Source organism: Strigops habroptila, chromosome 5 (genome assembly GCF_004027225.2).
Source record: "Strigops habroptila isolate Jane chromosome 5, bStrHab1.2.pri, whole genome shotgun sequence".
Classification (NCBI taxonomy): domain Eukaryota; kingdom Metazoa; phylum Chordata; class Aves; order Psittaciformes; family Psittacidae; genus Strigops; species Strigops habroptila.
The window spans coordinates 21,288,016-21,301,061 of NC_044281.2; the positions used below are offsets into that span (position 1 = coordinate 21,288,016).

A 13,046-nucleotide genomic window follows, 5' to 3' on the forward strand; every position below is an offset into this window, starting at 1 on the left:
GATTTTTTTTAAGTTTATATTGTCTCTTTTTACCGAATATATCATCCTGACAGGGGAGAAAATAGTCATCTCCCTGCTGCGGATATAAAAGATACACTCATCTTTGTACTGGACCTCTAAATCTCATGCACGTTACTGTAATAGGTTTTGAGACAACTGAGACATGGAATAAAGCTTTCAGCAAAGGTTTATTTTAAGTGCACTGTTTTTCTGATTTTTTTGAAGCCTAAAGTGAATGTTGAAAGAACAAAATGTTTTCCATTCATCTTTAAAACTGAGCAGTAATAACAAAAAGGGAATACTGCTGCATTCAACCAGGTATTTTGTATTTAATATTATTTATGCTAGGTACAGAGAATAAAAAATACAGAGGTAGCTTAGGAATAGCTATGACTTTGCTAGAATTCTGCTTTTCTTCCTTTTTTTTTTTTTTTAATAGAAGCTAATGTGATTTTAAGATTTAAAGAAAAAGTATTGCGAACAGTCACTGTTCTGTAAAATATAAATTGTGAAGATTCAACTCATTCCAGCTTCATTGTAACTTAGGGCCAGATTCTAAGCTCTGTGTAAAAAGTGCACAGGCTTTTCTACCAGACCATATCAGCCTTGAAAAGTCCTTAACATGAAAGTGGCTTCTATAAATAGAAGCATAAGTAGTTTGAACTGATAGAAAATGTCTGCTATTCCCTGGAAGTTCACAGTCATTTCTTTCATTTATTGAGATGTTTTATCACTTCTCTGTCCTCTAGGAAAAGCGTGCCTCTATTTGGTCTACTGACATCTAAAGGATGTGATATTGGACAGTTATAAATGAACCTTTGGCTTAAGGGGAGACATTAGGCAGACTGAAAAGGTCAGTCCCATTGAACCATCTGCTGCACAAAAACAGAGCTGAATTAATGTAGCTTTGAGTATCTGGACTTGTGAAAGTATAATTTATGAAAACTAAAATATAAACATTTCTTTTTATGGGGCTTTTATAGCCGGAAGTACATGGAATACCAGGAAATGGCAGTGCCCAGAGGGACTGGTACCCAGTAAGAGTTGGAGAGTTAATGCATCCATCATTTACATAGCTTAGATTTTATTAAAATCGTTTTACCACCTGAATCTACTATGCTGATATCCACCCTGCTGTAAAAGCACTCAGAAAAGTACAGAGCACTTCTCAAATCTCAGCATACTTTGTACATTTCTGTGAGATTGTTGGATTGCACAGCTTCTTCAAAATTTCAGTCATCCATAGCAAGCCAAAGCATGTTATCAAACTTGTTGTCAAATGAGTATGCAGAGACGCACAAAGTGTGTATTTTAGATCCCGGATTGTTAGGAGATTATGTAGGCTTACATGGACTAATATGAAAGTAAGCTCTTCCACATCTGTCCAGAAACTAATGTTATTTTAAAGTGACACTTCAGTATTCCTGTATGTTTTTTGCCTAAGAACACATGCTAGAAGAGCCTTTCCTACTGTTGCAGATATCTATAGTGCATTGTTTAGATGACTGCAGCCACTGACTACTGGAAAATCTGAAGACGTATGTCAAAGAAATTGGAGTGTTCAGCTATAGCAGAAAACCAGCATAGGTTATAATATTAGAAGTGTCATATAAAAGGAAACAGAAGTTTAAAATTTCACATGCCATTTTCCCTGAAAATGCACTGTAGACATAAATTGAGAAGGCAAAAAAAGATCAGAAGTCCAGGAAAAGAGCCAAGAAAGAAGAGAGTCCTAAATGTTCAGATCCTGTGGGAGGCAAGTTGATTTTTATGTCACAGACTATGTCAAAATATATTTTAAAATTCCTTGATAAATTGTCTTTTTGCAAGAAGCTCAGAGGCTTCTTCAGTCTCAGCTTTAGTTGCTGTCCTGCCTTTGACAAACAGGTAGATTTGGTAAAGGGGTGTAGGCAGATACAAATAAAGAATGACTCGGTCTATTGCCATGCAGTGTGTCACCCCAAATTGCTGTCAGCTCCAGGCACATGCACTGATCTCAGTGCTTCACAGTGGTGGTCAGGGCCTGCCTTAAGCTGGCAAAGTAGGAGATGCTGCAAAGAAGGAAAGCTGCAGATCTCGTATCTGCTTTGTTTTTGAGCCCTTCCAAGTTAAGGTTCTCATCTGATCCTTGCTGTTCTGAATACAAAAGACAGAAATCATTCTGGAAGTGAAAATTAGAGTTCCCCATTCTTAGATGAGAGAGCTTGTAGGCTGCAAAACTCCTCCTTGTCTTCTTCCAGATCCATAAATCTAAAGTGCAAGAGCTTAAACTGGCCAGATGGACTTTCGGATCCTGTGATCACGCAATATTTGGTACAGGTCTGGATTTAGGGTTCTTCCAACACATTTTACTGTAGAAAAGCACATTTCTGGACCAAGCTTAATTCCCAGGTTGATGGGCTGGACCAAGCCATGGGGCCAGAGCAGAACGCTCATTAGGGAGGTGAGGAGGGCAGACCCAGCAGCATAAGTGCTTGACAGCTGCTGACCACACTGCACTGGTGTGCCTACTACCTTCTCTGGGCTCTCTCGCGCATGGTGCCTGGCCTTCCTCCACTCTGAGCAGCGTGGTACTCACACTGCTAGTTAAGGTGAAAGCCATAAGGCTGCATTTCGTGATGTGAGTAGCAGTGAATGTGTGGGAGTAGGAAGAAACCAACTTGTGAGTTCCATTAAAGCTGAGCTGTCTGCCAGCTGTGTGCTGGATTCTTGGGCTCTGGGCTCAGCATCTGAAGTGCTGCCATGGCCTGTTGTTATTAGCTGTTGAAGGTTTTCTCTTAGTGGTTCAACCAGAACCCTGTTCATCACCACACACCCGTGCCGTGCCTTCTCAGGGCAGATACAGCTTTATTTACAGAGTCCACATAGGTACTGCTCAAGCTGGTCTCATCAAAGCTCTTTATTTAGTATTAAAATAAACCCTTGCTAACCAGAGTTACCAGTGTCTGCCAGAAATACAGTTCATTTAGAAAAAGGGAGGTCATTTCTGCTTTAATAAATATTCTCTTCTAGCGATACATTTCCTAGAAGTTAAAAGAGGAGTATATTTTAAGAGATATCAATTAGGTACTGTATTAAGAGGTACTGTAAGGTTTCCTGCTGATTTGGTCTATGGCCTTTGCTGTTTAGCTGTTCTAAATCTACAAAACTTGGGTGGTCTTATACCATTCAATGATTCAGTGATGCTTGTGTCATTAATAATTCTCAGATGCTCTTCTGGAAAGTTGCACAGTAGATAAATCTTGAATGCTTTACTGTACAGTTTGTCAACAGGGAATTTCAGGCTTTTTTGAAAAGTAGTTCTCTATTAAAATGAAGATTTAATTCATGCTGTGTTAGGAACACTGATTTTATGATGATAGATGCTGAATGAAATGCTTTACAATAGATAAAGAATAAGTTATGGGTTATTATCAGTTTTCTCTTGGTCCACCCCCACCCCTGCCAAGTTCTGGATAGGTGTCTTTTTTTGGCAGGCTCCCAGAACAGCAAGTAACCATACAGGCTGTTGGACGTATGCTATTAAAACTGATTGTCTGTGGCAGTGTTCAGACAATTTATATAATCCCTCAAACTTACTTTAAAAGATCTTTTTGTTCACCCTCTATCTTGAAAGCCAGTTTCAACAAGCAATACTGAGAGGTTTTGATTTACTGTTATGAGTGATGGTTTTTAAATGTGCTGGCACTTTCACAGGAAGATGAAAAATATACTCCTGTGTTATGTTTTTTCAACCCTGCTTGGGACTTTAGGTACATATGGCAGATTGTGCTTTTGCTGTTCAAAGGCTTCTCTGACATTCCCAATGACATTTAGATGTGGATTACTATTTTGTTGATTATTTTTAGGATAAGCATTACTAAATACAGAGTCTGTGTATGTTGCAAATCTCTTAATAAGAATGATTAATTCTCTGAACATCTGTAAAAAGATCTGTCATACCATGATTCATTACAATCAAATAATCAGCAGTTATATACATGGCTCGGAGCATAAAATACTAACAAACTATGAATGCTTCAGGTTTGCTAGTAATAGGAGTAAAAAAATAAGATTTTGAGGATCCTGTCCATCAGTTGTCCTACGGAAAACAACAGAGGTGACAAACTTGGGGAATGCTGAATCAGTGCTGAAATATTTGCACTAGGAAAACACCAAACTAAGTTTATGAATATTTTTATATTCATTAAGATTAAGGATATGTGAGTATATATTAATACTGGGGATAGAGAAAGAGAATACCATTAACTAGTCACCATACAATACTACTGCTCCATCCTTTTATTCAGATAGGAATGTTGTATGTGGTTACCACAAATTTAATCACTTTTATCTCACTGAAAATACTACAGTCTGAAATGGATTTTTTTTTTCCCCCCAAATAAATATTTCATTAGGAAGTTCTGTCTTATTTATGTATGAAGCACATTTTTCTTAGAATGATTTGGCTTTGATTTAAAATTCTTCATACATGATATTCTGGTTTCCAGGTTCAAAATTGGATCTTTTCAGTAACAAGATTTTTTCATAGGTTTGTTTTTGTTTCATTTTGTGTTTTGTTTGGTTTTGGTTGGTTGGTTTTGTTTTTTATTGTTGATGGGGGTTTTTTTTGTTTTGAGCTTTGTTTTTTTGTTTGTTTTTTTAATTTAGTCCTCATCATGAAAAGGGTAAGTGCCCAAACTAAACATTAGGAATAGCTTCAATTTTGAATTTTTCATTAGTAGAAATATGCTAGGTTGAATTTTATTTAGGACAAGATTTTCAATTTCTCAAACAATAGTTTCCTACCCGGCTCTACATAAGTTCGATTTTACACTAAGTTGCTCCCAGCAATATACAAGCATCAACGAAGGAGACTTCTAGAAAATTAAAGTCTGACTTTTGGATGGCCTAACTGTGTGATGACTAGTATGAACAACTACAGAACAGCTTAATTACAGTGTACCATGATTTTTACTATCTTCAGTTGAGTGAAGGGTGCTCCAGGCCTCTAAAAATTACATCCCCACTTTTACATTTCATTATCATCTGTGGTCTTTTAAAGCCTGAAATTTTGAGAAAAATTCTCATAGATGGAAAAGCACAATTCTAATGAAGCCTTTTTATTCTTTGTGTGGTGTTAGAACATCCTGACCTTTTATCCTGTGAAAATTAAAGTTTGTATGTACGTATTTGCAAGGATCTGAGAAATGTTTAGCCATACATGGAAAGCAGGAGAGAATAGATAGTTGTGTTTAGGGTTTTTTTATTATTTTAAAATTCCAAGTAATTAAACAATTGGGTTTGTAATGAGAGCCAAAACAGTATTCTAGTATCTTAAGAATGATGTTATAAAGACCATTTAAATGCTTGGATTTAATTAAGTAAATGGCTTTATTTAAGTAAAAACCAAGAAGAGAAACAATAAAGGTAAATCGACAACTTACAGTGGACTGTAAAATGCTATGGAATTCCAGAAACAAATAAAGTGTAACCACTGAACTCAGTAGGAATCTTGTACTACCTAGCGCAGCTCAGCAGTATGAGGAAAAAGGAGGGAGCTGGGCCTCTTCTCACTATATATACAATGACTATGTATGCTGTCACAGAAACCAGAATTTAAAAGTATTATCTGTTCTGTTGCTTGAGACCTGTCACTCCTCCCTTGAAAAGACAACACGCAACCTGCTCAGCTACTATGGGTATGATACCCACATGTGAAGAAAAGAAAGTGCAATGATACTTTGGCATTTCTTCTTATACTCCAGAGTGTCCTAATATGCATTTTTATTATGTTTATGTAGTATCTTTTGGCTACGTGTGTTAACAATTGTTCATAGCCTTTTACTCCTCCTTTCTTTCTCATTTATGCATTATAATAAATAAATCAGGTATGCCATTCATCCCACTTGACAGTTGCAATTTATAGCTGAGCTAGAGTTTCCCAGCCATAGTTAGTCATGGTTCTCAACTACAACTTGTGTGAGGCTAAACTGTAGTTTTCACGGACTTCTTAAGGAGGTTAGAACAGACCAGTACTTTGTATTATGATCCATTCTATTTCATGGAGTTAGACAGTCTTGACCAGCTACCATGCAACCTCGTTATGCTTTTGCCATGTTTGCCAAAGTCAGTTAAAATTCTCTCAAATACCTTCTGTGTTCTTTGACAGCGAAGCAAATCTCTTTGTGGTGCATTAGAGCATACTCTTGTGCAATGAAATTTCTAATCTGTGTGCATTTAGACAATCTTTATGACCTGTAAGAGTAGAAAAAGTTTTTTTTTTTTATAAGCACATCGAGTAGCCTAAACATCAAGTCACTTGTATGTGACTCTAACCTTATTGTTTCTTTCAAACACTATGATCCTCCTAAAATGTACACAGAACCTTAAAGTTCTCTGTGTTTTGCATTTTAATAGAATAGATGTGTAATGGCTGGTTCTTAGCACCTTGATTGACAAAATCCTGACATGCACCAGGCAAAGTTTGATCTTTGGAACCACCTATCTGATTTGCATGAGCTACTTATGCACAACTATATAGCTAGAGATGCAATAAATGGGCTATGTGATCACAATATAAGGCAGAGCCCCAGGTGGCCTCTTTAGACAAACAGAGCTTTCATATTAATACCTTGATACTACATATGTAATGAAAAGAAAGACCTTTTCTCTAATAACATGTGGAAAGACTTTCATAGATTTTTTTTTTATTTTAAATTGCATACATGGGCAGTAAAATTGAAACCTAACATTGACTTTGCTCTGAAGTAAGTGAAAAGATTCTTATAATCACCAAAAGTATTGGCTAGTGTGTGCTTCAGTAACTTGCAGATTACATTGCTCTGAATATCTAATTCTAGTTGATTTATGTTCCTTTAGATTTACAAAGAATTTTCCCCCATCTCTTTTCCTAGTCTGTTGTAAAAAATAAATACATCTAAACATAAAAATTACAACTTTTCCAATAAGCATGACCAAGCAGATGTTAGAAGCTACTTGCCCTGAGATAGGACATATGAATTATGGTTAACCACAATGTTACCAAGCTATTTTCAATCAATTTATTCTAAGTCACTTTTCCATTAGCGACTTGTGTAATACTAATCCAACTTTTTGGGTCAAGGAGACTGTGCAGAGCTTAAAGTTCCAAATACCTTTCTGAACAATTAATAATGTGTAAAACAGGAATATTGGGTCTACAGAGATACTGAAGTTATCATTGCAAGTTTAAAATTACTAGAGAATGCTGAACGAATATTATAACAAGGTAATCAAGAAGACCTTGGTGAATCTTTGTTAAAGTGTAAAGCATTAAAATACTTCCATTTACCTGCTGTTAGGATAGCTATTGTGCATACTGGCCAAGGTTTACAACTGTAATGCCAAGTGGAAATGACTCGGCAGAACATGGAGGGGCAAACAAATATCTCCCTGCTAAAGAAATATGGCACCTTATATATGTGCAGCGTACACTTTCTTGCAGTGACGGCTGTTACTGGGGAAGGAAGATTAGAGATGCATAATGCTTCTCACCCCTAATCCCCCTCCTCACAAATGCTGGTGTCTCAGCAGCACCCCTAGTATGTTCAGTCACTGTAGTGGGAAATGATTCCCTTCCTTGCCTGTCATGCCCTGATGCAATTTTAATCCTACAGTTGTAGTCTGTCGCTTTAAAGCTAATATGTCAAATTCTGTTTTCTTCTTCAGAAATACTCAGAACTGAGATACGGGATTAAACCGTTTCCATATTTTCACTAGAAGAGCTCGTATAGTCCAACCTATCTGTTTGGTAGCTTCAGTGCTTTGAAGAGTGATTGAAACAACATGATAACTCTCATAGCAAGCTATAATGTTTGTAAGAAATATATAAGGTTTGTGCTTTGAATGTTACTTTATTATTAATTAAAGGTAGCTTGAAACTGAGGGTATAATTGGTGATTGGTAGTACCTTTTCTTGGCCACTGTATATATCGATTTGCTGCCTGGGTCGGAGTTGAAGCAGGATTTTGCTTGGGCAACTCAGTGAGTTTGTCATTGTTCTGCCCTTTGGTTATTTCATCCAGAGATGCTATATATAGGTTGTGCATTCAGAACTACACCAGATGCACAAAGCAGAAAAATGGAATTGCTAAACACTTTTATGAGACGCTTTTCATTTCCCAGAGTGTTTGATAATATTTGGGGGGAAGGGATATCTTCTGGTGGTATTTCACAAAGATTGTTGTGTAACTGGACAGGTATTAATCCAAACTCAGTTTATTTTTGTATTTCAGGATCCCTGTCTTGCACTGTCCAAAATACTCTGGCTTCAGACTTCAGCTTTGAACTTAGAAAGTAGGAGACATTCAGAACTCTGATTAAGGTTCATTCCATAGAATTCCTTTCACTAGAATTCATAAGCAATTGTCTTGCCCCTTTACAGTGCACAGGAAATTATAGAAGAAGTAGATACTAATTCTGTGACAGCTTAGACCATTTTTGTGCTAATTTACATAATAAAATTTAAAAAAATCTACATAGAATTAAAAATATTAAATTGAACTCTTATCTATAAAACTGAAAAACTTGAAAAGCATGAACTTATTACTGCATCTAAAACATGCCTCGTCTATCAATGTTGAATTGGTTTAAATTTATATTTATTTTTTCTAGTGGTTTTTTTTTTTTTTTTTTTTTTCCCCTGTAAAGAGGATTTTTATCATGTATGTTATGAAATAGTTGGTTTTCAGGTAAAGTTCCTGTGTTAGATTTGAGAATACATAATGGCGGTGGTAGAAATGCTCATGGTTTGCTGAAAATTAATAGCAGTAGTAGTCCTGTGTAATTTATTTCACCATAATACTTGTTTCAAGATAACGAGGAATTAGTCATGTGTCTGACTTTTGCTTCAATTACTTTTCTTCAAAGGCTTTTATCAAATATTTCTGATGTATATTTTAAGTGAAAAAAGTTAATAGTTCAACATATCTCAGCCTGAAAATATTCTACAGGGTATAATGGATATACACAGCACCTGTAAGGAATGTCAACCAGTTTATATCTGATCCAAATTTTTTGACCAGAGTTTTTTCTTATGTGTCAGTTTAACTCTGGCCAAAATCAATTTTGTATGGAAATTGTTTTGCAGACTGTGTGGAATGAGCTTGTGGTTTTGATTTGTTTCCTAAGAAGATGATCTAGCAGAGTAACTGTGAAAACTGACTTCGCCTGATTCCTTTTATGGTCCTTTTTTTCAGGATTAAAGAGATTAGAAAGGTGAATCCTCAGGCAACTAAATGTGGATTTTTTAGATTGCCTGTGAGAGACAAAGTGGATAAGTTCGATCCTTATGATGTAGTGTCTATTCTGTGAGCAAATAAAAAACACTCATCCACAGATGTTTGTCTGGCCGCTTTCCTCAAAAGCTGTTTTCATATATGAAAAAACAGAAATTTTGAATATATTTTGTAGCTTGGCAACCAGAGTATGTGCAGACACTGTCAGAGAAATGCTGATCCTACATTTCATTAACCTGTATGTCCTCTTTAATGTAGAGGACATGGTTATGCTGGGTAGTATCTTTTATAGAGATATCAGGGTGCCTGTTTTTACCATGTGGAAAGAAGAAATGGAAGATTCAGCAGGACAAGAATATTTCTATGTTAGTAGCCAAAACAATAAAATCTGTCGTAGAATTACTGCTTTCCAGCAGCAGTAATTCCAACAAAAACATAAAAGTGCTGTTGAGCAGCTTATACATGAATAGAAAGGAATAATCACTCGCTGACATGTTACTAGGATTTTTAATTTTTTTTTTACTTCATCTGCTTAAGTTTGGTCTAAATGTGGAACTTTCAGAAAGCCATATATAAGTGGTGTATACACTAATCCTATTATTCATTAATAGGATTAATGAGCGTACCTCCTGTATAAAGCTCTGAAAATGTATCCTTTAGGTCCCAAGCTTCCTATTGTCTTGTGAATTGATAATCCACACATATGCAAGAACATTCTAACATATGAATTATATATCTCTCTGTGGGCCTGAATTTTGCTTGAGTTTTTCATTGAGTGTTGCTTCTGTACTTAGCGGCATTCTAGTAAAACAGTGAAAGTGAGTAATATGCTGATGCTTTTAATGTTTATCAGTTCTGTTTTAATGTTTATCAGTTCATTACAGATGAAATTTATCTTGGATGAAAGAATTAGTTATCTTTAAAAAACATCATAAATTCACTCATCTGTAATTTCAAAAACAAATAGACAAATTAATGTATTATAAAGTTCAAACTAACTGAAATAGAATTACTAGTACATTATTAAAGCTGCAAATAACTTTCTTAGCTCATTATGTCCTGGCTGCTGGTTCTTCCTAAGCTGAGGAGACACTGATGTAAAAGACAGCCATCCTGTGTATTAGTTTAAAGATCCAAAGTCATCTGAGGCAGGTCCATTTTCAGAAATATCACTGATGTTCCCATAAAATTAAAGTTTTAAAAAGGCAGATTTTTCTTTCTATTTGCACACAAAAATCTTGAATTTTGTGTCTGAACAAAATTCTAGAGGTATCGATGAAAAGAAACAAAGAGACGCCCTAATATTATAATATACTTTTCTTGTTGATATGTATTTGAAGCCCACTTCATCATCTTCAGAGGCAAAGTGCTTCTGTCTGCCATTCTGTTACTGAAAGCAATTTTCAAGCTGGAGTGTATCATAATTGGTGAGTTTAGGGGAGGTGTAGGAGAGGTCTTGTTTGTTTTGTTCTGTTTTTTTTTAAATTTCTTTTTCCCCAGAATGACTCTTGAGTCTTATCCACATCTCTATGCTATGATCAGTGAACAAAAAAAGAGGACAGTAAATGAAGCTCTTAGCTGATAAGTTGTCTAGTAAGAAATGATAATGGCAGTATTACATATAGTGAGACAAAAAGCATATTGCTTTTGTACTCAGGAGCATCTTTTTTTAGTTTGATAGAAGAGATTCTGTTTTCAAATATAATATCCTATCTGTTTATCAGTCACTACAACCTTAATTTGGCACAACTGATCCTCTTTGTAAATGTCTTTCATAAAAAAAATTCTGAAGAGGAGGAACTAAAGATGATTCAAGCCTCATCATGACATAACTTTGGTTCATACCTATTTTGAAAGAAGCACTGATTTTTAGCATTTTAGAAGCAATTGGATGAATCAATCTTCTGCTAAATACCCGCTGCAGAAAGAAACCTTAAGTTAATTCTCATCCATGCTGGAGGAAAGGGGTTTGTTTCATATATTTGTGTCACGCAATTTTTCTTTTTGTAAACAGACCTTTTTCGTACACAGAATTATTAAATTCAAGTTATCTGCATGATCATGTTAGAATTGTATTCAAGGCAGAAATGCAAATTTAGACTCCATAAATATTGTTTTTCCCAATATTTCCTTCAGGCTTTGCCACTCCTGGGTGCTAAAATCTAGCTTGTTTTACAGTGCTTAAAGCCGGAGTTGCTGCAGACTTTTTTGATTGGGAGCGCAATGCTATAAGCTCTTCTTTATGAAAACTCATCAAATTCTTTGGGCTCTAGGTATACAAACATGTCCATTTCTTATTCCTAGCCCTTTGTTCAGACTACTGTTAGAAAGAGGGTTTGAAGTTGTATACCACAAAAGACCTTTCTTCTGTTTTGTTCTGTGTCTTCTAGCTGTGACAAGTGTTTTTGTATACTTTAGCTTTCTATATCTGAAACAAAGACCAGTGTAATCAATGCTCTTCAATAGAGTTATCCGGATGAAGAAGATAGGAATCCAGGTGTTTCTGAAGATACAAAATGGAATTCAGGGTGCTGTGTTTTAGTTCATAGTCTTTGGAATCTATGCTTAAATATGATTAAGGGTAAGCCTCCAGAACAGTCTGTTCTATTTCTGGGTGACAAGTATAATGCTATACTAGCCCTACCCTGCAGCACCCTGAGTCACTTGTCTGGGTACAAGTCAAAAATACTTCTTAGAGAAGTCTCTGATGAAGAAACTAGAATTTTCAACTGGAAACTTATTGACTTTTGTCTTGTTAAGAAGAATACATTAATTAGATACAAGATTAGTCCCATTAAAATTGGTGACAAAACTCATCCTGCTCACCTGATATTAAACGTTAAAATTTGTTATCGGCTGCTACTTTTTGAAGTACTTGGTGGAAAAAATGACTTATGCTCCTATGATTACAAAGTCTAGGTTAAGATAATGATTATTCAGTAGCTGAAATATAATTTACTACTAATTGGGATGTTAGATAATAACGTGTCTAAAGCAACAATATTTGGAAAGATTTATGGACATATAGAAAAACGTTTACAACATCATTTTAAGGCAAATGGTGAGGATATGAGAGTATCCATGTGTGTATTAGTAGCAGAAAAAACATGGTGGTGAGAGAAACATCACTGCTATACTGAATTCTCATCATTAAAAATGTTCATACTTGTTTTGATGTTTATGAATATTCAAACTCTTACCATGTGATGAGGGAAAGTGGCACTTGGCATGTACAACAATGCCTCATATCATTGCCACCCGAATTAAATTCATGTTAGAGGACCCCCCCTAGTGCTTTCAGAGCAGAATGAAGAGCCTACTGAAGCAGAGAGTATGTTTTCATAACTTGCTGATGACAAGCCCTTTGGGCTCAGATAGGAGGAGGTTGAGAGAATGGTCATTTAGTCCATAGTAATATCTGAGTAGCAATGTCCACATAGCTTTTAAATCAGCTATGATGACTAACTAGAAGAAGTTATATCCAGGCTGTGTGCTCTGTATAGATAGCACAAAGATTCATTTGCCGGATTGCTTTTGAAGGAGGGGCAAATGTTATTTTTGGTTGATAAATGGGATTAGCGTTCTCTGAGAGACAGTGGTATCAGCTAAAAATCTATATCTTTATTGCTCTGATAGTAATACAATTTCAAAATGTAACTTTCCTTTCTCTCCTTTCCCCTGATATTCTATACTGACACTGTGCCGTGTTACGTAGTTGGCTTGCTTCTTTGCCTTTGAAAAAGTTGCGTGTATATATAGTATTATTTTACATAGGGGAGATTGGTTTTT

The 13,046-nt window shown here is 35.7% G+C and overlaps 1 protein-coding gene across 10 annotated transcripts in view; it reads right to left on the reverse strand.

The window, feature by feature from the left end:
- Nucleotides 1–13,046, reverse strand: part of B3GALT1 (beta-1,3-galactosyltransferase 1) — a 202,481-nt gene that overhangs the window by 39,220 nt on the left and 150,215 nt on the right. Inside the window, exon 3 of one of the 10 annotated variants that reach the window (XM_030486620.1) lies at nt 10,715–10,789. The exons of the other annotated variants lie outside the window; for them this stretch is intronic. The gene's annotated coding sequence lies outside the window, so the exon portion shown is untranslated. Of the gene's footprint in view, nt 1–10,714; nt 10,790–13,046 lie in introns of those variants that run through there. 10 annotated transcript variants of the gene reach the window in all.